Raw genomic sequence first — 25053 nt, forward strand, 5'->3', positions numbered from 1 at the left:
TCACTCAGTTCTTGTCCCAGATGTACCAAAGAATTGGAGACCCCAGATCAGAATGGGGAGATAGAGTTTGTCAAGTAGGTAAGTGGAATACACTTGCAAGAGTAAAAGCAGACCACTGCCAGAAGAAGAAGGATGGCAATGGCTCCAAGAAGCTCTACCTACAACCTTTTAAGCTTGTTTTGTGTACATGTGAATTTGGCTTTATTGATATTTTTGATTGACACCTGGTGGTTATATAACATTATGGCTTCTCAGCATGCACCTACCCATGATGCATTCTATTTGCATTTATTTATGTATTGTGTATTTATGAGTGTCTTATGAGCTTTTGTTGTGACCTTAAAAGTACTTAAGGGCAAGGTGCACATTTTGAGCACATGCTCATCTCTTATAAGTCCCCTTGTGGCTTTTGAGCCAGCTCTGTGGCAAGGTCTTTCCTGTTCTGTTAGCCCTTAGAGGTAGCTCTGAAAGTGTGACTGTTAACTTTCAGGGTGGCTCCAAAGGTGTGGCCAGCACCTGCTTTATCCTTCCTTGCTCATGTCTACCTAACACAGTGTTTTGCAACTTGACAAGGTCATCCAATTAGCAGGTTACAGAGTTATGGATAGGACCCAGGATTTTCTTATCTAAAATTGCTGCAGGTTAGCATATTCAAGAAGAAGAGGAAGAATGGGGCACTTGGGTCACTTAGTGGGTTAAACGTCTGACTTCAGCTCAGGTCATGATCTCGCGGTTTGTGAGTTCAAGCTCTGCAACCAGCTCTGTGCTGACAGCTCAGAGCCTGGAGCCTGCTTCGGATTGTGCGTCTCCCTCGCTCTCTGCCCCTCCCCTTCTCACACTCTCTCTCACTCTCTCAAAAATAAACATTAAAAAAAAAAAGAAGGGGAAGAAAATAATTAAAGTTGAGATCATTTTCTACCACAAAACAATTGCAGGGGCGCCTGGGTGGCTCAGTCGGTTGAGCGTCCGACTTCGGCTCAGGTCATGATCTCGCAGTACGTGAGTTCAAGCCCTGCGGCGTCGGGCTCTGTGCTGACTGCTTGGAGCCTGGAGCCTGTTTCAGATTCTGTGTCTCCCTCTCTCTCTGACCCTCCCTTGTTCATGCTCTGTCTCTCTCTGTCTCAAAAATAAATAAACGTTAAAAAAAAAATTAAAACAAAAATTGCAGAAGCTAACTTAGTTTTTCAAAACTAAACTAGGTGTGTATATGGTCCACTGGTATCCAGCTTTATAACTCCTGTTTGTTCGGGTAAGTATCCTGTTCCCGCCACAACCGTGGCTTCAGCTGTCTTGCTGTTAGCAGCTAATTCCTTTTCACACAGAGTCACAAATTGTGGATAAAGTTTTAACCCTTCTGCTTTTCCAGAGTTAGAGTGATACTGCATGTTTCTGCCTTTTATTCTCCCACCAAGGGTGGCTTGAGGGATGATAAGAATGTTGCCAAGGAGCTCTAATACAGACACGTGCTTGCCATTTTCTGTTTCACTTAATCATATTAACCATTTTGTGAAGAAGTTTTTTATTAGGTGCCTTGGAAAAACACACATAGATCACTAATGCTCCCTGAACCTCCTGGGTCTCGGTGAGCCCCTCGGCTGGGTGTACTTACAGCCAGCCCCGCAGGCACTGATCCAGAACTCCCCGGGCCTGAGGTATCCGGCCACCCTCAGCCTGGGCTCAAACCCTGGCAATCTAACATGTCCAGGTCCTGGGCTTGAGGCCATTTACATTTTTATCCATAGTAACTGATATGTAATCTTTGGAAGAATTATATTTTGAGTACATTTTCTGGTAGTTTAATGACTGTGTTTCCCGAAAATTCACATGGTGAAGTCTTAACTCCCAATGTGATAGTATTTGGAGGTGGGACCTTTGGAAGGTAATAAGGTTTAGATGAGGTCATGAGGATACAGTCCTCAGGATGAGATTAGTGCCCAAAAAGAATAAACCAGATAACCTGCTTTCTTTCTTCTCTCTTCTATTTCCGCACCATTTGAGGATACACCAAGAAAGCAGCCATCTGCAAGACAGATGACTTCACCATAATTTAATGATGTTGGCATTCTGATCTCAGGTCAGACTTACATCCAGAACTGTAAGAAATAAATGTCTGCTATTTAGGACACTTAGTCCATGGCATTTTGTTATAGCAGCCTGTGCTAAGACACTGTATTGGATTTCGATTCTTCTATGACTTGTAAATAGAGATTTCCAAAGGTCTGCTGTTTTAGTGAATCAAATTTTTTAAATTTTATTAATAAAGTAAATTTGAGAGAGAGAGACAAAGAGAGACAAGAGAGTGAGTGGGGGAGGGGCAGCGAGTGAGGGAGACACAGAATCTGAAAGAGGCTCCTGGCTGTGAGCTCTCAGCACAGAGCCCAATGTGGGGCTCGAACTTACAAGCCATGAAATGACGTGAGCCAACTATCATATGTTCAAGCAATTCTACTTTTGGGTATTTATCTGAAGAAAACAAAAATATCAATTCAATATATATCAATATATATATATCAATATATATCAATATATATATCTATATATATATATATCAATCTATATCTATATCTATATCTATATCTATATCTATATATATTGCAGCATTATTTACAATAGCTAAGACATAAAAGTAACCTAAGTGTCCATTGATAAGTGAATAAAGATGATGTACGTATGTATGTATTTATGTATGTATATATGCATTCCTTCACTGGACATACTTCATTTTATTGTACTCACTTTATTGCACTTTGTAGATACTGCCTTCTCTACGAATTGAAGATTTATGGCAACTCTCAAGCAAGTCTATCAGTCCCATTTTGTTCTCAGCATTTGCTCACTCCATGTCTGTCATATTTTGATAATTCTTGTAATATTTCAAACTTTTTCATTGTTATTATATTTGTAATGGTGATCTATGATCAATGATTATGATTTGCTTAAAGTTCAGATGATGGTTACCATTTTTTAGCAATAAAGTATTTTTTCATTAAGGTACGTACATTTTTTTTGACATAATGATATTGCACACTTACTAGTCTACAGTAGAAACAGAACTTTCATATATGTATTGGGAACCAGAAAAAATATTTGTTGTAAAGATCACTTTATTGCTGTGGTCTGGAACTGAACTTGTAGCATCTTCAAGGGATTCCTGTGCCTCAGAATATTACTCAGCATTAAAGAAGAAAGAAATGTTGCCATTTGTGACATCATGGATGGACTTACAGAGTATTATGCTAAGTGAAATAAATCTGAAAAAGACAAATACTTATATGTGGAACCTAAACAAGACAAATAGCCAAAATAAAGCAAACTTATAGAGAACAAAGTGTTGGTTGGTTACCACAGCTGGGAGATGCTGAAGGTGAGCAAAATATGTGAAGGGGACTAAGAGGTACAAACTTCTAGAAAAGAAAGAGAGAGAGAGAGAGAGAGAGAGAGGGAGGATGGGACCAATACTGTATGCTCTCACTTCTGTGTTAGAAATTTAAAAATAAATAAATAGATAAACAGATAACACAAATTCATAGAAAACATCAGATCTGTGATTACCAGAAATAGGGGTGGGGAAGGGGGAAATGGAGGAAAGTGGTCAAATTTTCAGTTACAAGTACTAGGGATGTAATGTACAACATGATGACTATAGTTAACACTGCTGTTTGGCATATGTAAAAGTTGTTCGGCATATATAAAAGTTGTTGAGAGTAAATCCTCAATGTTCTCATCACCAGGAAAAATAAATGTATTTTCTTTTTTTTTCCCTGTATCTATATGAGGTGATCAGAGTTAACTTACTGTAGTAATCATTTCATGGTATGTGAAATGGTAAGTGAAATCATTATGCTGTACACTTTACTTATGTGGTGATATGTCAATTACATCTCAATATAACTGAGGATAAGACACTTGAAAAATATTGATGGATTTGAGTACTGAAAACATATAGCTTTTAAAGTTCTAAAACATAGAAAAGCAGTAAGTTAATAAACAAGAAGTAAAGATCAAACTAGGAAAATATTTAAAAATAACATTATTAGTGAAGTGTTACTATCCGCGATATATATGAAGTTTCCATAAGAAACATTAGATTCTACATAAAATAAGAAGATGCATAAGGAGACAATGTGTAGAGCAAACAAAATTGGCCAATTCACTTAGAAATATATCATGCTTAAAAGTGAAACTAATGTGCAGTTTTAAAGTATTTTGTCTATCACACTTGCAAAGTTATAAATAAATCCTGGAATATATCATAGTTTTCAGGCATAAATTATGTTTAAGCATAAACTAGTACTATCTTTATGAGACATATTTAGGCATGATTTTAACTTTTTTGGTTTGTTTGCCATATTTTGACCCAGAATTTGCATTTTTGGGGATCTAGCTTAAAACCTCCACACTGTGGAATAATTAATGTTCCATACATTTATTTCGTCATTAATCACACTAATCCAAAATTAACATTAAAAATCTCAGAGAGATACTTTTCTTTAGTGGTTACTGATCCCAATACCCACTCTCTTTTTCTTTTTTTTAATACTAGAACACTGATAATTTTAGCTGGATGCATGACCATCTACTTAAACACCACATTAGCAAGTCTCTGGTAAGTTCAAAATTGCCATATTTTGTCCAGTAAGATAGCAGCAGATGGTGAAAGTCACTGTCTAATAATTCCTGAAAAGAAAATGCTACCCATTCAAGTATGTTTTCTGACATTCAGTCTTATTTAGATGAGACATGGTGACAGCAACAACCTAGGGGATGGTAGCCTAACAGTATAGAAGATACCTCTTTCCCTCCGACTCATCTGGCATTTCAGAATTTTTAGAAAAGACGAGTATGATTATTACATTGTTTAAGACACCACTATCAGTTCTCAAAGAGCATTGACCACGTCTTAACTAATAGTTTTCTGTACTTTCCCAATAATCTACAATGAATATCTACACAGATAACACAAGTCAACATTTAAAAGAAGAAAGTAACCAAAAATAAAACTGGACAGAATTCACTCAACTGGTGTTTTACTGCTAAAAGCTGGTGGTCTTAACTCTAAGCTATTTGGGTGCTTAAGAATTTCTTAGGACTTATCACTAGAAAATATTCTATATGTAAGTAATAGATGTAGTATACTGACTTTAAATGAATGCTTTTGTGTGTATATTCATATATACATGAATATAACAGAATTGGGGGAAAGGTAATATATAACAGCCTTGTTGAATTAGCAGAAGGTCCTCTATACTTAGAAAAAAAAAAAAACAGAATAATGTTAGCACTATGCTTCTTAGAGAAATCTTGCATTTTAAGCATTGTCAAATAGACTTAGAAATAGTTATTCTGTATAATGATAACCATTAATTTGGGTTAACTTTCTGGTCATAATTAAGTGACTATAATACAACAACCTAGCTCATCGAGTTAGATGAGGATTAAAAAATAATTTATCACTGTAGCTAGCACGCACACATGGAGTTCCATAAAGATTAGTTTTTGTGATTATGATAAACAAATTTAGAGATGAGATACTAAGATTAAGTGACAAACAGAAAACGTATACCTGGGTACCTCTCAATGGACGTTAAGGTTAGAAAGTTAATGTGGATTAATTGAAAAGGACTACATGGCAGTTAATAATTTTTCACTTATTCAGTTAGTAATTCAAAGCTGGAGATGTGCCTTGGAATAAAGATATAACAAAATGCATATTTTAAGATATTGAACCGTGTCAAATTATACTTAACATGTGTACTTAAAATTTATTGTGCTATGACCTTTTTACTGGCACACATGACTAATATCCTCCAATGATGCTATAGAGGCAAAGTGTTTTCATAGATGAAATACTTTTATAGGCAGAATGTAGCCTCAATAGAGAATAATTATTTTATTTCTAGTATCATTCAGTATCAAAAGACTGCTTAATATCATCATTAATAAACTTAAATGTAAAAAAAAAGAAAAAATTAAAAAAAAATAAACTTAAATGTAGTATCTGTCTGGGTGTCATTGAGCACTTTTATAGAAAGTCATCTAGAGTAAGAAGAAGCAGGAGATTATGTTTGAGTTCTATACTACTCCACATAAATTATGTAATGTGTTTTTTAGGTAGGTGAAGGAGTAGAAGTGGGATAAAGTAGGCTGAGTAAATTCATTAGGGATACATGTAAGCTGTGTTTTAATTATACTTTATCCCAAGATAATATATACCTAATAAACTATATACATAAATATATATAACTATATGAGAAACTATGTATATAACAGTTTATGTTACTGAAAACCATAGATTTGTAAAAATATATCCATTTTCTTTCTTCTAAGCCTGGCTTTCATGTCTTCTGATATTAATTACCCCATCATTATTTTCCCTTAATTTTTATTACCAATCTTATTAGAATGTAAGCTTCTCAGGAGAGGAATATAGGCTTGTTTTATTCAACAGTTCATCATCATCATCAAACTGCCTTGCAATAAAAATGCCATATAGTCTCTTACACATATAAAATGTTTAATAAATACTTATTTTTAACTAAAGAGAATCAGCAACATTAGTAAAGGAAAGAAACTTGGAGATCATCAAGTTTTTGTAAATAAGAAAACTGAGGCCAAGAGAGGACAAAAAAGCTCAAGATCACAGAACAAGTCTATGGGAGAGATTATATGGTCATGCGAATAGCGGTAATTTTGGGTTTTTTTTCTTTAAACGTTATTGCAATATCCATTCTTTCTTCTTTTTAGTAAGAAAATATTTCTCATTATTATTTTCAATCACTTTCCCTTTTAACGATAAAGGATAGTCTCTTTAATAAAAATGAGTTGTTGGGAAAATGAATGAACATAACGTTAAGGGTAGTTTCTCTGGTCACCATGCATGATGTTTCTGAAGTATGCAGTGGATAATACATTAAGATTAACTTAATGTATATGGATAACATTTCTACAAACTAGTTTCAGTCATAAAAAATATAGTGCAGAAAATGTCATTTCCAAAGTACAAAAAGTTTCATGGTTGTGCTAGGATTCAAACTGAGGACTTTCTAGTTCAAGTGTAGAATTTTCTATGAAATAAACGTATATATATGTGTTAAATTAGCACGGTTTCAGAATAAATAATAGATAAATGTAGTGCACACTAGTAACCAATTTTAAGTTTCTATTCTCTTTTCCTCCTTCAGACGCTCTACCTGGTGACTGTATTTTACAACCTCTCTTTCAGTTTGATATGGTCATATGACTGTGTCCACACTAATGGTATATGAACAGAGGCGGTATGTACAACTTTTGATGTATCATTGCATTGCACTATTTCCCCTGGAAAAAAATGTTAGAACACAGACCTGGTAGTACTTTGTCTTGGACTGTGCAGATCAGGACAATACCTTGGAGTATGGGCAGATTTATAAAGGATCTTGGGTACTGAATGATATTTTTAAAAATGTTTATTTATTTTTGAGAGAGAGAGAGAGAGAGAGAGAGAGAGAGAGAGAGAGAGAGCACACATGCATGCAAGCGGGGAAGGGACAGTGAGAGAGGGGGAAAAGGATCCGAAGTGGGTTCATTTGGCTCTGTGCTAACATCAGAGAGCCTAAAGTAGGGCTTGAACTCATGAACTGCGAGATCATAACCTGAGCCAAAGTCAGAAGCTTAACCGAGTCACCCAGGATGTCTAGGTCTCATTCTTACTACATCCTTAGCCATATGTATGTAGCCTATACACTTACTAATATAAAGTAAATAAGAAATCAAGAGAGACAGAAGGGATGTAACTCTAACTCAAGCAAGAGATCAGAACTCAGATCCTGGAAGCCAAGAGTAGGTGGAAAATAGAAGACCAAGAATTGGACAGGGTAATTAATGACAACTACAGACTGGGAAACATATACTGCTTATGGACACAAAGAACTCATGCTGGATATGCTTAAGAGTAATAAATAGATAAAAGGAGAAGGTCTGTTCCTTTTCAGGTTATCTCAGAGAAATTAGAGTGGAAATAAAGTAAAAAAAGTAATGAGGATGAAGGTCTTCTCAGGGAGATAAGCAAATAGATGAGAAGCAAGAGAGTTAAATGAACAGTATGGTGAGAATTAATGTGTATCTAAATATGAAGAATTATTTACAAATACACTCATTGAGGTGCTTTTTAAAGGGTTCATTAAGTAGTAGGGACTGAGCTTATATTCTCTTGGCTGAATTAAGTAATGGTTCTGAACCTCAGCTTTATCACCTGAAAAAGAGTGGTTTTAAGAATTTGATAAAAACACGATGGAAAGAAAATGGCACATAAAAGTCTAATCATTCTTGTTTATATCATTGTTAGAGAAAATGAGGCAACTAATTCTCTGTAGGATCTGACATCATCAAAGTAGAATATAATAATTTACTTTGAAATTGAAAAATAAGTAGATATCTTTTAGGCAGAGAGCAACATAGGGTTTTTCAAACAGAAGAAAGTATAGACTTAAAGGCAAAGAATCAGGTAAGATCATCATATATAGAGGAAATTAATAGAGATTAACAAAGCTTGGAACATAGGTTACAAAATAGAAAATAACTGAACAAGTAGATAGGGACAAAATCTGAAAGATTTAACTTCCAATTTAAAGATATTAGACATAATCCTATGTGTTAAAAAGCATACTTTTTCTTAACCAAAGAGTGATATGAAAGATATATTTTATACAAAGAAATCCAAGCTTCATTATGGTGTTTGGAAGAACAAAACAGGCCACTACAGGGAGATTGGACAAAAGATTTGGAAAGAGAATTGATATCCAAACTAAGTCGGGGGAAACAGGCATACATAAAGAAAAAAAATGATTGAAGAGATAATCTGAAAATAGAATCAGTATCACTTGGTAAATAACTGGATGTGGGAAACTCTGTAACTTGAGAAACTCATGATTCTAATAAGCAAAATTTCAAAAACTGGGAAAGAAATAGATTTTTAGAAAAGAAATGAGTAAGTTTTATGAAAGTGTGATTGTTGCCAAAAGTATAGGGATATGGGTATGCCTCAGGTATATATATACTTAAGGTAAAATGATGCATATAAGAGTAACATAAAAATCATATTTTTGCTATATTGTTCATCTCCTATATCTTCATACTTCTTCATAAGGAGTTTGTATATTTAATATTAGCTGCTTACTCCCAAGAAAGTATTTGAATTTCAGTGTGAAGGAGATCGTATGACAAAAGGAACAGAATGAGGAAGACATTAAACATGGCCCCTGCATTTATAAAGCTGAGTCTAGAGTGAGGAAGCAGATAAATTGTGATGGTTAATTTTATGTGTCAACTTTGACAAGGGAAATGAATGTCCAGATTAAACAATATTCTTGGTTGTGACTTTGAGTATTTCTGAGTAAGATTACCATTTGAATGAGTAGACTCATTAAAATAGATAGTCTTCCCTAATGTGGGTGAGTATCATCCAATCTGTGAGGGCTCCAATAGAACAAAAAGGTTTATGAAGGAGGAATTCAACCCTTTTTGCTTCCTTCATGCCTTCCTGAGCCAGGATATCAGTCTCCTGCCCTTGAACTGAGATTTGCACCATCAGCTCCCCTGGTTTTTAGGCCTTGAGAATAGGACTGGGATTACACCAATGGCTTTGTGGGGTTTCCATCTTGCAGATAACAGATCATGGGACTTCTCAGGCTCCATAAAAGCATGAGCTAAATTATTAAAATCTCTTTATATAAATCCACTATGGCTTTATTTCTCTGGAGGACTCTAAAACACAAACTAAGAGAAATTTGTTGATCAAGGTACCATCATGACCAATGGTGAGAAGAATAGCAAGGTGAAGTCTAGTTTGTGGGGTTATACTCACATGTAAATGGAATCACACAGCTATTCTCAGTCATGTTTCCTGTTGAAAGGATTTCTGTCCCTAATATAAATGAAGTGAACACCTTCCAGTAGCAACAGCTAATATATATGAAGAAGAAGAGAAGCAAAAAAACCACTCATCTAATCTAGAAAGGCCTGATGGACAAGCAGGGAGAGGAGAAAAAAAGAAAAACACTGGCCTATATGGAAACCATTTCATCTGAAAACTTTCAACTTCAGTAAAAGGGGTTTGTTTAGTCCTAACAATTTCTTCACCAACTCAGGCTAATATTAAATTTATTCCTCTGTAAAATCCCAAGAAAAACATAAGTAAATTGAAACTAAGAGATAAAAACCTTTCACTGAACTTGTAATTTAATAAAAATTGTTATCTATGGATAAGAAAAGGAACAGGGTGAAGAGGCAATGATGGAAGGGTGCCTTTTCGAAACACACCCTGTTACTGTAGTTTTGGTTTAGAAAATATATAAATATTTTACATATTCACAAAGAAAATTTTAATTTACAAAAGCCCCCTTCACCAAAAAAAAAATTGAAAAAAGTAAGTAAAGAAACTCAACTTTATATCAAGGTGGAGACATAGCCACATACAGAAGTAAATTACTTTAAATGACTTTGAAATAAATTAGAAGCACAAAGAAATAGTAAATATTATTTAGCAGTTTAATATTTTTTTTAATGTTTATTTATTTTTGAGACAGAGAGAGGCAGAGCATGAACGGGGGAGGGTCAGAGAGAGAGGGAGACACAGAATGGGAAGCAGGCTCCAGGCTCTGGGCCATCATCAGCCCAGAGCCCGACGCGGGGCTCGAACTCACGGACCGTGAGATCGTGACCTGAGCTGAAGTCGGACGCTTAACCGACTGAGCCACCCAGGCGCCCTATTTAGCAGTTTAAATTTGGGGTGTAATCAATAATACGAATTTAAACTTATTGTGTAGAATAACACAACTGTGTTTTACCTTAATGTTATAAACCAAATATTTCAGTAAAAAAGAATGAGATCAAGATCCAACCAGTTTAAATTTTATAATGTTAAAATTGAGTCTGAAATATGATAAACCTATAATTTTTCTTAGGAAAACTACATTTTTCTATCTAAAGAAAGGTTTGTATCTTCAAAAACAGCCATGTCGTGAATGACAAGAAAGAGTAAGAAACTCCAGATGAACAATCAAGAGAAATAACAAAAGAATTCTTTGAAATTCAGAGTATTCAATATTCACACTTAGAAATACTGAAGCGACTTTAAAGATTAATGTAAAAATTTCAAAAACACTGTCATAAAATAATTTTTCTGCAACATAAACCAGTAAAATATTGCTGAAATCATTGACTGAACAAACGCTTTTAGGTCAAATTAGATTTTTGTAAACAAAGAATCCTGTGACTAGCTTCAAAGTTAGTTCTGTTAAATTAAGAAAAAATCCCATTTACAATTGTACCAAAAATAAGATACACGGAATAAACCTAACCAAAGAGGTGAAAGAGGTATATACTCTGAAAACTAGAAAACATTGATGAAAGAAATTAAAGACACAAAAAAGTAGAAAAACATTCCATGCTCATGGACTGGGAGAACAAATATTGTCAAAACGTTTATACTACCCAAAGCAACCTACGCATGTACTGCAATCCCTAACAAAATATGAACATCCTTTTTCACAGAACTAGAACAAAGAATCCTAAAATTTGTATGGGACCACAAAAGACCCCGAATAGCCAAAGCAATCTTGAAAATAAAAAGCAAAGCTGGAGACATCACAATTCCAGACTTCAAGTTATATTGCAAAGCTATAGTCATGAAGAGAGTATGGAACTTGCACAAAAACGATGGAACAGAAGAGAAGACTCAGAAATGAACCCAAATCTATATGGTCAATTATTCTTTGGCAAAGCAGGAAAGAATAACTAACCAGAAAAAGACAATCTCTTCAATAAATGGTGATGGGAAAACTGGACAGCAGCCTAAAAAAAGAAAGAAACTGGGACACTTTCTTATACCATATGCAAAAGTACACTCAAAATGGATGAAAGACCTAAATGTGAGACCTGAAACCATAAATAAATAAACCATAAACTCTTAGAAGAGAACACAGGCAGTAATTTCTTTGACATCAGCCAAAGTAACTTTTTTGTAGATATGTCTCCTGAGGCCAGGGAAACAAAAGCAAATATAAGCTCTTGGGACTATATCAGGAAAAAAAAGGAAAACAAACAAACAAAAACACCTTTTGCATAGCAAAGGAAACAACCAACAAAACTAAAGGGCAATCTATGGAATGGGAGAAGATATTTGCAAATGACATATTCAATAGTTAGTATCCAAAATATATAAAAAAATTATACAATTCAACACCCCAAAACCAAATAATCCAATTAAAAATGGGCAGAGGATATGAACAGACATTTCTCCAAAGAAAATATACAGATGACCAAAAGACACATGAAAAGATGTTCATCATCACTAGCCATCAGGAAAATGTAAATCAAAACTACAATGAGATATCACCTCATACCTGTCAAAATGGGTAAAATCAACAACACAAGCAATGACAAGTATTGGCGAGGATGTGGAGAAAGGGAAACCCTCTTGCACTGTTAGTGGAAATACAAATTGATGCAGCCACTCTGGAAAACAGTATGGAGGTTTCTCAAAAAGTTAAAAATAGAACTACCTATGATCCAGTAATCACACTACTGGGTATTTTCCTAAAGAATGCAAAAACACTAATTCAAAGGGATACATTCACCCCTACATTTATAGCAGATTGTATACAATAGCCAAGATATGGAAGCAGCCCCAGTATACATCAGCTGGTGAATGGATAAGGAAGGAGTGTGTGTGTGTGTATGTGTGTGTGTATAATTAGGTGTATATACATACACACATACACACACACACACACACAGAATATTATTCGGCCATATAAAAGAATGAAGCCTTGCCATTTGCAATGACATGGATGGAGCTAGAAAGTATAATGCTAAGCGAAATAAGTTAGAGAAAGACAAATACCATGGGCTTTCACTCATATGTGGAATTTAAGAAACAAAACAAATGAGCAAAGGGAAAAAAGAGAGAAAGAAACAAATCAAAAACAGAGTTGTAACCTCTAAAGAACACTTTGGTGGTTACTAGAGGGAAGTTAGGTGGGCAGATGGGATAAAGCATAATAGGGATTAAGGAGGGCACTTACTGTGATGAACACTGAGTAATGTATGGAATCATTGGATCACTATATTGTACACCTGAAACTAACATAACACTGTAAGTTAACTAAATAGAATGAAAATAAAAACTAAAGAAACTACTTTTTTTAAAATTCTCAGGGAAGGGGCGCCTGGGTGATTCAGTCGGTTAGGTGTCTGACTGCCTCAGGTCATGATCTCACAGTTCATGAGTTTGAGCCCCAATTCTGTCTCTATGCTGATAGCTCGGAGCCTGGAGCCTGCTTTGGATTCTGTGCCTGCACACCTCTCTCTCTCTCTCTCGCTCTCAAAAATAAACATTTACAAAAATAAAATTCTTAGGCAAGTGTTACTCAACATTTTCAGATTTGGATGAGCAAAAGGTAATTCATAAAGGTAATCCGTTAGCAATGGATGTAATTATTTATGATTTATTCGGGATTTCTTTTTAAGTTCCAGTTTAGTTGGTTGTTGTTTTTAGTTTTTTAAAGAAATACATTATGTTAATCTTTCTTTTCTGGGAAGCAAGAAACATGGGCTTTCAAAAACCTATATATTTGCATGGCATTATTTTGTATGTTATTATTATACACAGAACACCATGGCCATGGTTTATTTAGATTTATTTATCTTAATTTAGAAAAAACCTGTGGTGTTTACTACTAAAACATTATCTTTAAGATTTTTTTTTAAATGTAAGATTTCAGGCACAAAAATTGAATGGTTAAAGAAATGTCTTTCTATTAATGTGCTGCTTATATAATAACTGAGCACCTCAGAAATAGAGAGTGATATTTAAACCCAGTGGGAAGATCATGAATATCAGAGTTCCACTTAACAAACATCCTTGACAGGTTTTTATTTATTTTTAATATGCTAGCAAAAACATTTAACAGAACTCAGGGTGATTTTCAGTATGCTCTCACACAATCTTAGTACTTCATGTGAACTTCAGGCATCTGTGAAGTGATCATTTACTTTCACTTCTTTCCCAATTCACTTTGTCTAAAATGACTTGACACAACATAAATTTACTTTATTTCACTTACAAATATAAAAAGAGAAGTCTTTTTGTTTTATGAATTAGTTTCCCTTTGTCCATATATCTTTCCCAGCCGACAAAAATAATGTATATTAGAGTCTGTGTTAATCTCCAATTCCTCTAGACTTTCAGTCAGGTAAACATGAAAATCTGCATATTATAATTACTATAAATCTGGAAAGGTTAATTTGGACATAATTTTTAATGTATCATCTGCTAGACTTGGAAAACAATGATAATTTTACTTCGTCTCATGCTTTCTCTCGAAACTCCTTCCCAAAATTTTCTAACTTCTGCCTTCCAGAAACCAGGCAATTTCAAACTATAAAAATATACTTAATATATACATTTCAAACTAATCAATTTTACATAACAAAATAGTTTTATTCTCAATATTGTTAAATGAGTTTGATTTTGTCTGTGTATGATTTTTGGGATTTCTATTTTGTCTCCCTGTATCATTTCCTTGAATGTACCATGTGGCAATACTCCCTACTATTTTTCTTGTTTTCTAAAAATTGCTTGTAAAACCTCCCAGAGTATTTAACGAAAATGTTAAATTATGTGAAAAATAGTTATCTTAGCTATATTTATTACTATGAAATTTTTTATAAGCTGTGATGCTGTATTTTTAATCTATTGATGCAGCTGTGTTCTTTTCGTTAAAATATTTTAAACCGTTTGTATTCATATAGCTCTAATTTCTAATAAATCCATGAATCTCAATGTTTATAATGGGTAAACTTTTCTTAAATATTTACTTGACAAATTTTTCATATTCTAGAATTTTCCCTTAACAATGTTTACTTTTGTGAATATGTCAATTTGTATGTTGAGGTCTGAAACAGATAGGTTTCTGACATTTATGTTGAGATAATAAACAATAATCTAGTTGATCTTTCTCTTACAGTTCAAAGAAAACAATCATGAGATAATTAAAATAAGACAAAACTGAATGCTAAGACCCTGAGTTTTTAACTCTGTGCCAGGAATTAATATCACAAAAGTCATACTTTTCCAACGTGAGTGGAATAAAACAAATAAATAATAAAAAGATTTCCTAAATAATTTCTAAGTTCTTTGGAGTTTAAAAATTCTAGAAAGTTACAATTTTGTTGATATGACCTATATATATAATTATATATATTTATATTATTTTATGTATATATTATATATATAATGCTGAGTGAATATTAAAATTGGACATTTTAATTTTTTTTTAGCTTCTAGTTTTTATGTAAATTCCAGTTAGTTAACCTACAGTGTAATATTAATTTCAGGTGTGCAATATAGCAATTCAACACTTCCATACATCACCCTATGCTCATCATGACAGGTGAATTCCTTAATCCCCATCTCCCATTTAATCCATGCCCCCATCCACCTCCTCTCTGATAATAATCCCCGTGCTCTCTGTAGTTCGGTGTCTGTTTTCTGGTTTGCCCCCCACCTTTTTACTCTTTTTCTCTTATGTCTGTTTTGTTTCTTAAATTCTACATGAGTGAAATCATATGGTATTTGCCTTTCTCTGACAGATTTATTTCATTTAGCTGTACACTCTCTAGCCCCACACATGTCATTGCAAATGGCAAGATTTGATTCTTTTTGATGGTTGAGTAATATTCCATTCTATATAAATACCATATCTTCTTTATCCATTCATCAGTCAGTGGACATTTGGGCTCTTTCCATGATTCGGCTATTATTAATAATACTGCTATAAACATCAGGGTGCATGTGACCCTTCAAATCAGAATTTTTGTAACATTTGGGTAAATACCTAGAGGTGCAATTGCTGAATCAGGGTAGTTCTATTTTTAACTTTTTGAGGGACTTTCATACTGTTTTTCAGAGTGGCTGTACCAGTTTGCATTCCCACCAACAGTGTAAGAGGGTTCTCCTTTCTCTGCATTCTCCCCAACACCTGTTTCCTGTGCTGTTAATTTTAGCCATTCTGACAGGTGGGAAGTGATAGTGCATCGTAGCCTTCAATTGTATTTCCCTGATAGTGATGTTGAGCATCTTTTCATGTGTCAGTCATCTAACTTCATGTTTTTGAAAAATTGTTTATTCATGTCTTCTGTTCATTTTTTAATTGGATGGCTTGTTTTTTGACGTGTTGACTTTTATAAGTTCTTTATATATTTTGAATACTAGCCTTTTACCAGATATGTCATTTGCAAGTATTTTCTCCCATTCCATAAGTTGCCTTTCAGTTTTGTTGATTATTTCCTTCCCTTTACAGAAGCTTTTTATCTTGATGAAGCCCCAATAGTTTATTTTTTCTTTTGTTTCCCTTACTAAAGGAGACATTTCTAATAAGAAGTTGCTATGGCTGATGTCAAGGAAGTTACTGCCTATGTTCTCCTCTAGGATTTTGATGATTTCCTATCTCACATTAAGGTTTTTCATCCATTTTGAGTTTCTTTTGTATGTAAGAAATTGGTCCAGTTTTATTCTTTTGCAGGCTGCTGTCCAGTTTTTCCAACACCATTTGTTAAAAAGACTTTTCCATTGTGTATTCTTTCCTTTTTTGTCAAAGATTAGTTAACCATATAGTTGTGGATCCATTTCTGGGGTTTCTCTTCTGTTCCATTGATCTATGTGTCTGTTTTTGTGCCAGTGCCCTATTGTCTTGATCACTACTTATTTGTTGTTTTTTCTTTCACAAATGTCATAGCAGGTTTATTAGTAAGAGCCATAAATGGAAGCAGTCAAAATATCTATCAACAGTGAATGGATAAATAAGCAACCATATGGAACAATCTAAAAATGATTATTCTACTTGAAAATAAGCCAGATTACGGGGAGGGAGGGAGGGAGGGAGGGAGGGAGAGAGAGAGAGAGAGAGAGAGAGGGAACACTGAGTGATTCTACACATAAGATTCTAAGAATACAAACTCATCTATATTTGTAATATAATTTGAAGTCTGTTTGTGATGCGTCCAGCTTTATTTTTCTTTTTCAAGATTGCTTTGGCTATTTGGGGTCTTTTATGGTTCCATACAAATTCTGGGATTTTTTGTTCTAGTTACGAAAAATCGATGTTGGTATTTTGATAGTGATTGCATTAAATGTGGAGATTGCTTTGGGTAATATAGACATTTTAACAATATTTGCTTTTCCAATCCATGAGCATGGAATGTTTTTCCATTTCTTTGTGTCATCTTCAATTTCTTTCGAAATTGTTTTATAGTTTTCAGAGTACAGATCTTTTACTTTGGTTAGGTTTATTCCTAGGTATCTTATGGATTTTGGTACAATTGTAAATGAGATTGATCCCTTGATTTCTCTTTATCCTTCTTCATTGTTGGTGTATAGAAGTACATATCTACATATATTATCATGTCATTGGCAAATAGTGAAAGTTTGATTTCTTCCTTGCCAATTTGGATGCCCTTTGTTTCTTTTTGTTTTCTGATTGCTGAGATTAGGATTTCCAGGCCTATGTTAAATAAAAATGGTGAGACTTGGGGCTCCCGAGTGGCTCAGTCAGTTAAGCTTCTGACTTCAGCTCAGGTCATGATCTCACAGCTTATGAGTTTGAGCCCCACGTGGGGCTCTGTGCTGACAACTCAGAGCCTGCAGTTTGCTTCGGATTCTGTGTCTCCCTCTCTCTCTGTACCTCCCCACTCACACTCTGTCTCTGCCTCTCAAAAAAAAAATAAATATTAAAACAAGTTTTTAAAAATAAAAATGGTAAGACTTGACATCCCTGTTTTGTTCCAGACAGTAGATGAAAAGTTCAGTTTTTCTCCATTGATGATGATGATATTAGCTGTGGGTTTTTTGTATATGACCTTTATAATGTTGAGATATGTTCCCTCTATCCCTACTTATTGATGGTTTTTCAGACTTTTGTAGTGGTTACTCCACAAAGGACTTGAAACCAAATGCTTCTGTTTTTTTGACTTAGGTATCAAAATATTGGGATAGTTTTGGGGTTTTTTTGGCTATTTCTTTTTAGAATATTAGTTATTACTGCCCTCATTTTTGTCTGAAAGTAGTGTTGGAGAATATGGATAAGAAAGATCTAGAATTGCTGATCATTAGGGAAATATTAAAATATTAATAGTATTTAGAGAGAAAATAGAAAAATATAATAATTTTGTAACAGTATTTTCTTTCTAGTATTAAAGTTATTTATGTGCATTTTTTATATACTCTAAGAAACAGGCAGTATATCTGATTCATATCTCACGACATGCATGAATGTATGCTTAATAAATGATGTAATTAATTCCTATTGCTTGCTTCTCTTGCAGGGTAAGTTTTTTTTTTTTATTTTTATTTTTTTTTATTTTGTAATGTTTACTTTTGAAAGAGCATGAGTGGGAGAGGGGCAGAGAGAGAAGAAGACAGAGAATCCGAAGCAGGCTCCACGCTGTCAGCACAAAGCCCGTCGTGAGGCTCAAACCCACCAACTGTGATATCATGACCTGAACCAAAGTCAGACACTCAACCAAATGAGCCCCCCAGGTGCCCCAGGGTCAGTTTCAAGAATAAGAAAAAAGAGAAAAGAATCTCATATATCTTTAAACTCTTTTTTTATTTCCTGAAGTTTAATTCTTTCTGAATTAGGAAAACCAAGCAAACAAAAATATACCCTCACCCTCAGTGTTGGTCTCCATTCTGGCTCCTTCTCAGTCTCCTCTCTATATGGCACTAACTCTGGTCTTGCCAAGGCCCCAGATTTACAGAGCAAGGAAGCCAAGGTTCAGGAGTCCTCACTGGTGTGTTCTTCCCCAGTGGTTTGTATCGTAAGGAGACCAACCAGACTGCTTTATCAAATGTAGAAGATATGTGCCAGCATGCATGCCATCACCCTTCTCTTTATTGTACTTCTCTTTCAAGGGCTTGAATTTAAATTTTAGTTCTATCATCCTTCTGGGGAGGATAACTAAAGATTAAGAAAAATAATGTTCTCTAACAGAACTCTACTTCAGTGGTTCTCCACCCTGGTTTACATGGGAATCCCCTAGAAAACTTCAAACATCATGACCAAGCCGCCACAGAAAAAAACCTAATAAAGTTGATGTGGGAAGGGACATCAGAATTCTCATATACAGTCAATTTGACAATCAGTGACTTGGGAGCTACCTGGATCACCTGCTCAAAAAATGACAAAATGATCTGAAGATAACAAAAAGAAACATAACTAAAGCTCATTATCTCCAGCCTTGCCTTATTTGAGAATTATGGATATGATTTATATTTTCTTAATGACCCATTAAAAAGGTTTTATAATGGGGATGCCTGCGTGACTCAGTCAAATGGCTCTTGATTTTGGCTCTGGTCATAATCTCATGGTTCATGGAATTGAGCCCCATATCGCACCCACACTACGTGTAGAACCTGCTTGGGATTCTCTCTTTCCCTCTCTCTCCACCCTTCCACCACTTGCACTTTGTCTCTCTCAAAATAAATAAACATTTAAAAAAAAAAGTGTTTGCAATCGCTCTCTATGTGATATTGAAAATTACAAATTTAAGCAGCGACAACTCCCTGAACTGCCTCAAGATGAATGTGACTGAGGGATGCTACACATGGTTATATGCGTACACTCTCACATGCACGTTTTATCCAAGGGAATCTATTTTCACCTCAGATTCCTTTCATCAAAGAGAACCTAATATATTGTTTCCCGTTATGATTGTGCAATCAAGAAAGAGACAATGGAGAATGCATTGGAGAATGCATTGTCCGTGATTGAAAAAAACACATTAATCTAGTAAATACACAGAAATAGCCTTTCAGTTCTTCCAGTATATGCTTTAAGTGCATACACCTACATAGTTTTACCTTGTAGCCCCCCCCACTCCTAGTTAACATAAGATCTGTTCTTCACCTGAAGATTTCCAACCACTGGTGTTTTCAAGATTATAGCCCTGTAAGAGCAGAGTGGCTACGCTTATACATAATTCAAATGGGAAATATAAGTTTTTTTCAAATTTATGTTTGGCTATTTTTCCAAATTTGAGTTCATTATTAGCCATAATTGCTAAGGGGAAAACATTATATCCTTTCTTAAATATGAGACACAAATATTTTATTTAAAAAAATAGAACCTGAGGGGCTCCTGGGTGGCTCCGTGGGTTAAGTGTCCAACTTAGGGTCAGGTCATGATCTCACAGTACTGACAGCTCAGAGCCTGGAGCCTGCTTTTGATTCTGTGTCTCCCTCTCTCTCTCTCTGTCCCTCCTCTACTTGTGTTCCATCTCTCTCAAAAGTAAATAAACATTTAAAAAATTTAAAACATAGAACCTGATATTTCTCTGTACAGCATCCACTTGAGAAGCTTTCTTGTTTATATTCCCATGACTTTTTAAAAGAAATCTTTCAATTTTATTGACTATATTTTCTGTTTGCTTATGTTAATTTATATGATCTATCACTATGGTTTTATTGGTAAAACTTCCTTCTCAAAAAGTTGGAACAAAATGTTATATATAAACAGATTAATCACTGAATTCTAATAAAAGAACTCAAATTTACCTTCCAAGTTCACTGAGTTTGTGCATTAAGTCAATCAATCAGTCAGTCAGTTAGTCAATAAATGTTAATTGAGAACCGGTCTCTGCATATGATTAGGTTTGGGGCCAGAGAAACTAACACTAACACACATTCAAAGAAGGCAGTAAAGTAGTGAAATTTCTACACTTACTGTAATTGTAAACTCTTAAGCTTAAGGACTTAATTAACACTTTAAATTAGTAAGTAATTCAAGCTCTAACTTCTATTACTGAAAATCAGGTAAACAAACCCCATATTTCTCCATTGTCTTACATTTAACAATATTTGGTTATGACTATACATTTGTTGTGTTACGTATATCCCACTTTGATTTATGTAGAAAAATGAGAGATCAGTTGTTCTAATGAGATAATAGTCAAAATCAGATTTAGTATGAAAGTCTCCCCAAATTATTTCCTATTACTGAATGTATGTTCTATAAACCACATACGACCAACTCTAATAATGTCAAAACACAAACACAAAGTATATAAAAAATGTTCCAAAACACAAGATTGATCATATCCAGAAGCCAAAGGAATAAGAAAATAATGCTTCAACATGTGCAGGAACTCAAAGGAATCCCACAATGCTGAGATCACTGTGGTGAAAAGTCCCTCCCTTCTAAAAATGGAAATAAAGGGCCTAAATCCTGAGCATGAGGGATTTTATTTCTAAAATAAGTTTTTTTTATAAATTCATTTTGGCTAAGGACAAAAGGAAGGTTGGTAGATTGTGCAGGGCTTTTACATTTAGACTCCTATTCTGTTTTAATACAAGGAGACACAATTGAAAGCATTGAACTCAGACTAGAGTGACCATCTAATTTATCATCCAAACCAGGCAATTTTGTGAACAAAAGAGGAACTACTGATCATTAGACTGGACAATACACAAAATCTCGAACTCTCCTGTGCTTTCCACGACATAGGGTCATGCCTATTGCACACAGACATGAAGTTCTAACCCTATTTTTTTTTTTACCTAACTAGGTATAAAAATTTGTGGAAATTTTATAATACATCTTGTATCTCAATGCATAGAATTAAACCCGAAAATATGCACCAGGTGTCTGTGACACATTAATCATTCAAAATATGGTAGTTATTCCAGGAGATCTATTTTTTCTTTTGGCATCTTTGATCTAAATTCTGTCAGACATAAGATATTTCAAATTTTTCTATTGCCAAATTTTCTCTATATGTTCGTGAAGATATTCCAGGATATCTTTACGAAATATAGTCGTGCCTGTCATCACTGCCATGAGAGGAATGTGCCCGTTCTACAAGGAGAGAGACATGTGGAGGAGAGCCATCTCAGGCAAGCTCAAGCTAAGTCAGCTGATATATATATATATATTTTTTTAGCTCAGGGGCCAAGGAACTTTCTTCCATAAAGGAAAAGGCAGTAAATATCTTCAGCTTCGGGGCCATATGGTCTCAATACCAACTATCAACTCTGCTGTTGTACAACATAGTCTTAGATAACATAAACCAACAGCCATAGCTAAATTCTAATAAAATTTTACTCCTAGAGACTGAAATTTGAATTTTATATTATTTTCATGGGTTGCACAATATTTTCCCTTGTTTTTTTCAACCATTTAAAAATGTAAAACCCATTCTTAGTTTTAATGAGATATAGAAAAATAGTTTTCAAGCCTTATTTGGCCATTAGGCAGTAGCTTGCCAACCCCTGTGTTACTTTGTTGTTTATTCATTTACTATTGAAATAAATATACTTGAGCTTATTGTTTACTTTTACATGTCACTGAAGTTGGTAAATTTTTGTAATTTAGAGTTATTTTACTAACAGCGAATTGATACAACTTCAGTACAGAATCGCCGAAGATTGTCAGTGTATAAACATTCTTATCAATATGTGTACATGATTTTGGCAACTTATCACCTTTGCATGTAGTAGCACAATGTCAGTTGTGGTTGATTTGAAAACTGTGCTAAGAAAGAAACATAAAGTCAGGTAGTATTTTGAAATATTTCACCTGTCTTCTGGAAATTGAAAACAAGCAAACCAGCTATTTTGTTGGTTGAAAGTGAACACAGCATCTATTTATTACCTTTGGACTGAGAATTGCCAGAGCTCACTTTCCTCCTTTCCTTCTGAAACTGTAATGACCAGCTTTTAAGATCAATCAGCCTGGGTCCTTAAGTGACCATGTTTGAGATGCCCCGTTTCTGTCTGCTAATGGACATCCAGCATGAATGAGAATTGTTAACTTAATTAAACAAAGAGGCCATTAGACTGAGGTGGCTTTAATGCCTCTGTAGCCTACATAAGCAAACCAAAATCTAAGCCAGTATATCCTGCAAGGTTAAGAAATCAAAACCTAAGGACAACCAATCTCAAATAGCCAGCTAAGTTTTTCCATATAAGGCAAATGCTTAAACTACAGCCAATCATAATTTCCTGGTTCTGCTTCCATCACTTTTCTATAAAGGTCTCTCAGAGCTCCTGCCAGTAGTGAGCTCCTAACCATTTCTAGTTCAGCACTGCCAGATCATGATTTTTGCTCAGATAAACTCATAGTTTTTTAGTACAGGAATTAAACAGAATGAAAACTGTTTAGTCGCATAGATTTGGGACTGTTTGCTGTCACCATGTAACCTGGTATGATGTGTGCATACATAAATAGTAAAAATTTAGTGCTGTATTTTAAGTGCTGTATTTTAAAGATAAATATACATATTGCAAAATAAAATAGAATACTTTTAAAAGTTGTTGTTGTGGTCTTCCTATTTAAAAGGCAAATATTGTTTACTTTTCAAGACCATATCACTGAGCTACAAATTTTACAGGTCCCAAAATTTTCTCCACGGGAGATTAAATACAGAACTCCAGAAAATAAATATAAATGTCAAATAGGATATTTAGGCAGATATGTTTGGCTGTCACCATCAAATTTTAAAACTGCTAATGTGGACCAAAGCAGTTCCTTTACATACAGTAAGCTTCTATCATCAGAAAGTCTAAAGCAAGTCTATTATGGTCCATAAAGAAATACCATAAATTGTTCTTCCATACAAACAAAAAGCAAATAAATGACACGTTGGATGAATTTTTCTTATCTACAAGTAATTCTTATATTGCTCAAAAGGAGTTGAGGTCTGGTGACTTGAAATAATGCAACTGTTAACCTAGGAGTGGTTGTGTCTTTTCTGTGCCCTAAGTTGTTGCTCAAAGCACATTAATATAAATTTTGCATTTCAAGTATCCTCTCTTGATTTAAGGAATGAAAGGGCAAACAAGGAACCACCACACACTTTTCTTGCCTTTTACCACACAATCAATTGCATTCAATCTGTTGCTAGAAATCCTCTAGTGCTGCTTGGCCCTAAATCACCGGTATTCAAAGGTTTATTGCACATTCACACTCGCTTGTCATTTGCAGGAAGTCTAATTGAGAGAATTTACAGTTGGTTGAGTGTTTCATTTAGATTGTACATGTTTAATAAAAGCTTTTTAAGTTACTAATCTCAGCTCAGGAAACAACAAAAGTGCTTGAGGGTTAAAGAATAAAACATAGCAGGTAAATGTTATTGTGTGACATTTCCTTATAATGTTTCCAAGGAACTGCATTTACTGGCTTTGAATTGTTTTTACACATCTAACTCGCTTTGCTGGAAAAATTGAGCCTATTAGTTATACCACGTGACAGAAATGTGATGGTAGAATTACTTCTCAGTCAAAATGCTGTGGTTAGCTGAAAATAGTGTCAATAATTATGGCACTCGAGAAGAAAACTTAAAATAATATCTCCAGTGAAATAATCTTGAGCATCTTTTCATAAAAATAAATCTAATTAAATGGCAGGAACTGATTTTAGCCTATGTTACCGTGCCATCATCTTAAAATGGGACCCTGGGGGCGCCTGGGTGGCTCAGTCGGTTAGGCGGCCGACTTCAGCTCAGGTCATGATCTTGCAGTCCGTGAGTTCGAGCCCCGCGTCGGGCTCTGTGCTGACAGCTCAGAGCCTGGAGCCTGTTTCGGATTCTGTGTCTCCCTCTCTCTGACCCTCCCCCGTTCATGCTCTCTCTCTGTCTCAAAAATAAATAAATGTTAAAAAAAAATTTTAAAAAATGGGACCCTGATTTTCAACTTGCATTATTGAACCATATGCATTGTTTATGGATGGTACTGCGCAGAGGGGACTCATTTCATGCAAATAATCCTTGTTGCTATTTAGCCTTATATTTCAAAGAAAATGTGAAACTATGTAGTAAAAAAGACCACAATGTCAAGGTTCAAAAATGTGACATGATAAACTTCCCAGATATGTCAACATCTGAATTCTTCTCTCTGTTTTGATGTGGCTAAAATTGTTTAGCCACATAACAATAAGAAAAATTAGACAGTGCTAATAAACAATGCTATAGGACAAAAAATGAAATATGTAGACTAGCTCTTTTAGTAGAAAGTTGAGAACT

At 34.6% G+C, this 25053-nt stretch overlaps 1 pseudogene; it reads right to left on the reverse strand.

The window, feature by feature from the left end:
• Positions 1–1190: 1190 nt before the first annotated feature.
• Positions 1191–25053, reverse strand: part of LOC125922352 (D-aminoacyl-tRNA deacylase 2-like) — a 37838-nt pseudogene continuing 13975 nt past the window's right edge.

Source organism: Panthera uncia, chromosome B1, assembly GCF_023721935.1.
Source record: "Panthera uncia isolate 11264 chromosome B1, Puncia_PCG_1.0, whole genome shotgun sequence".
Taxonomy (NCBI): domain Eukaryota; kingdom Metazoa; phylum Chordata; class Mammalia; order Carnivora; family Felidae; genus Panthera; species Panthera uncia.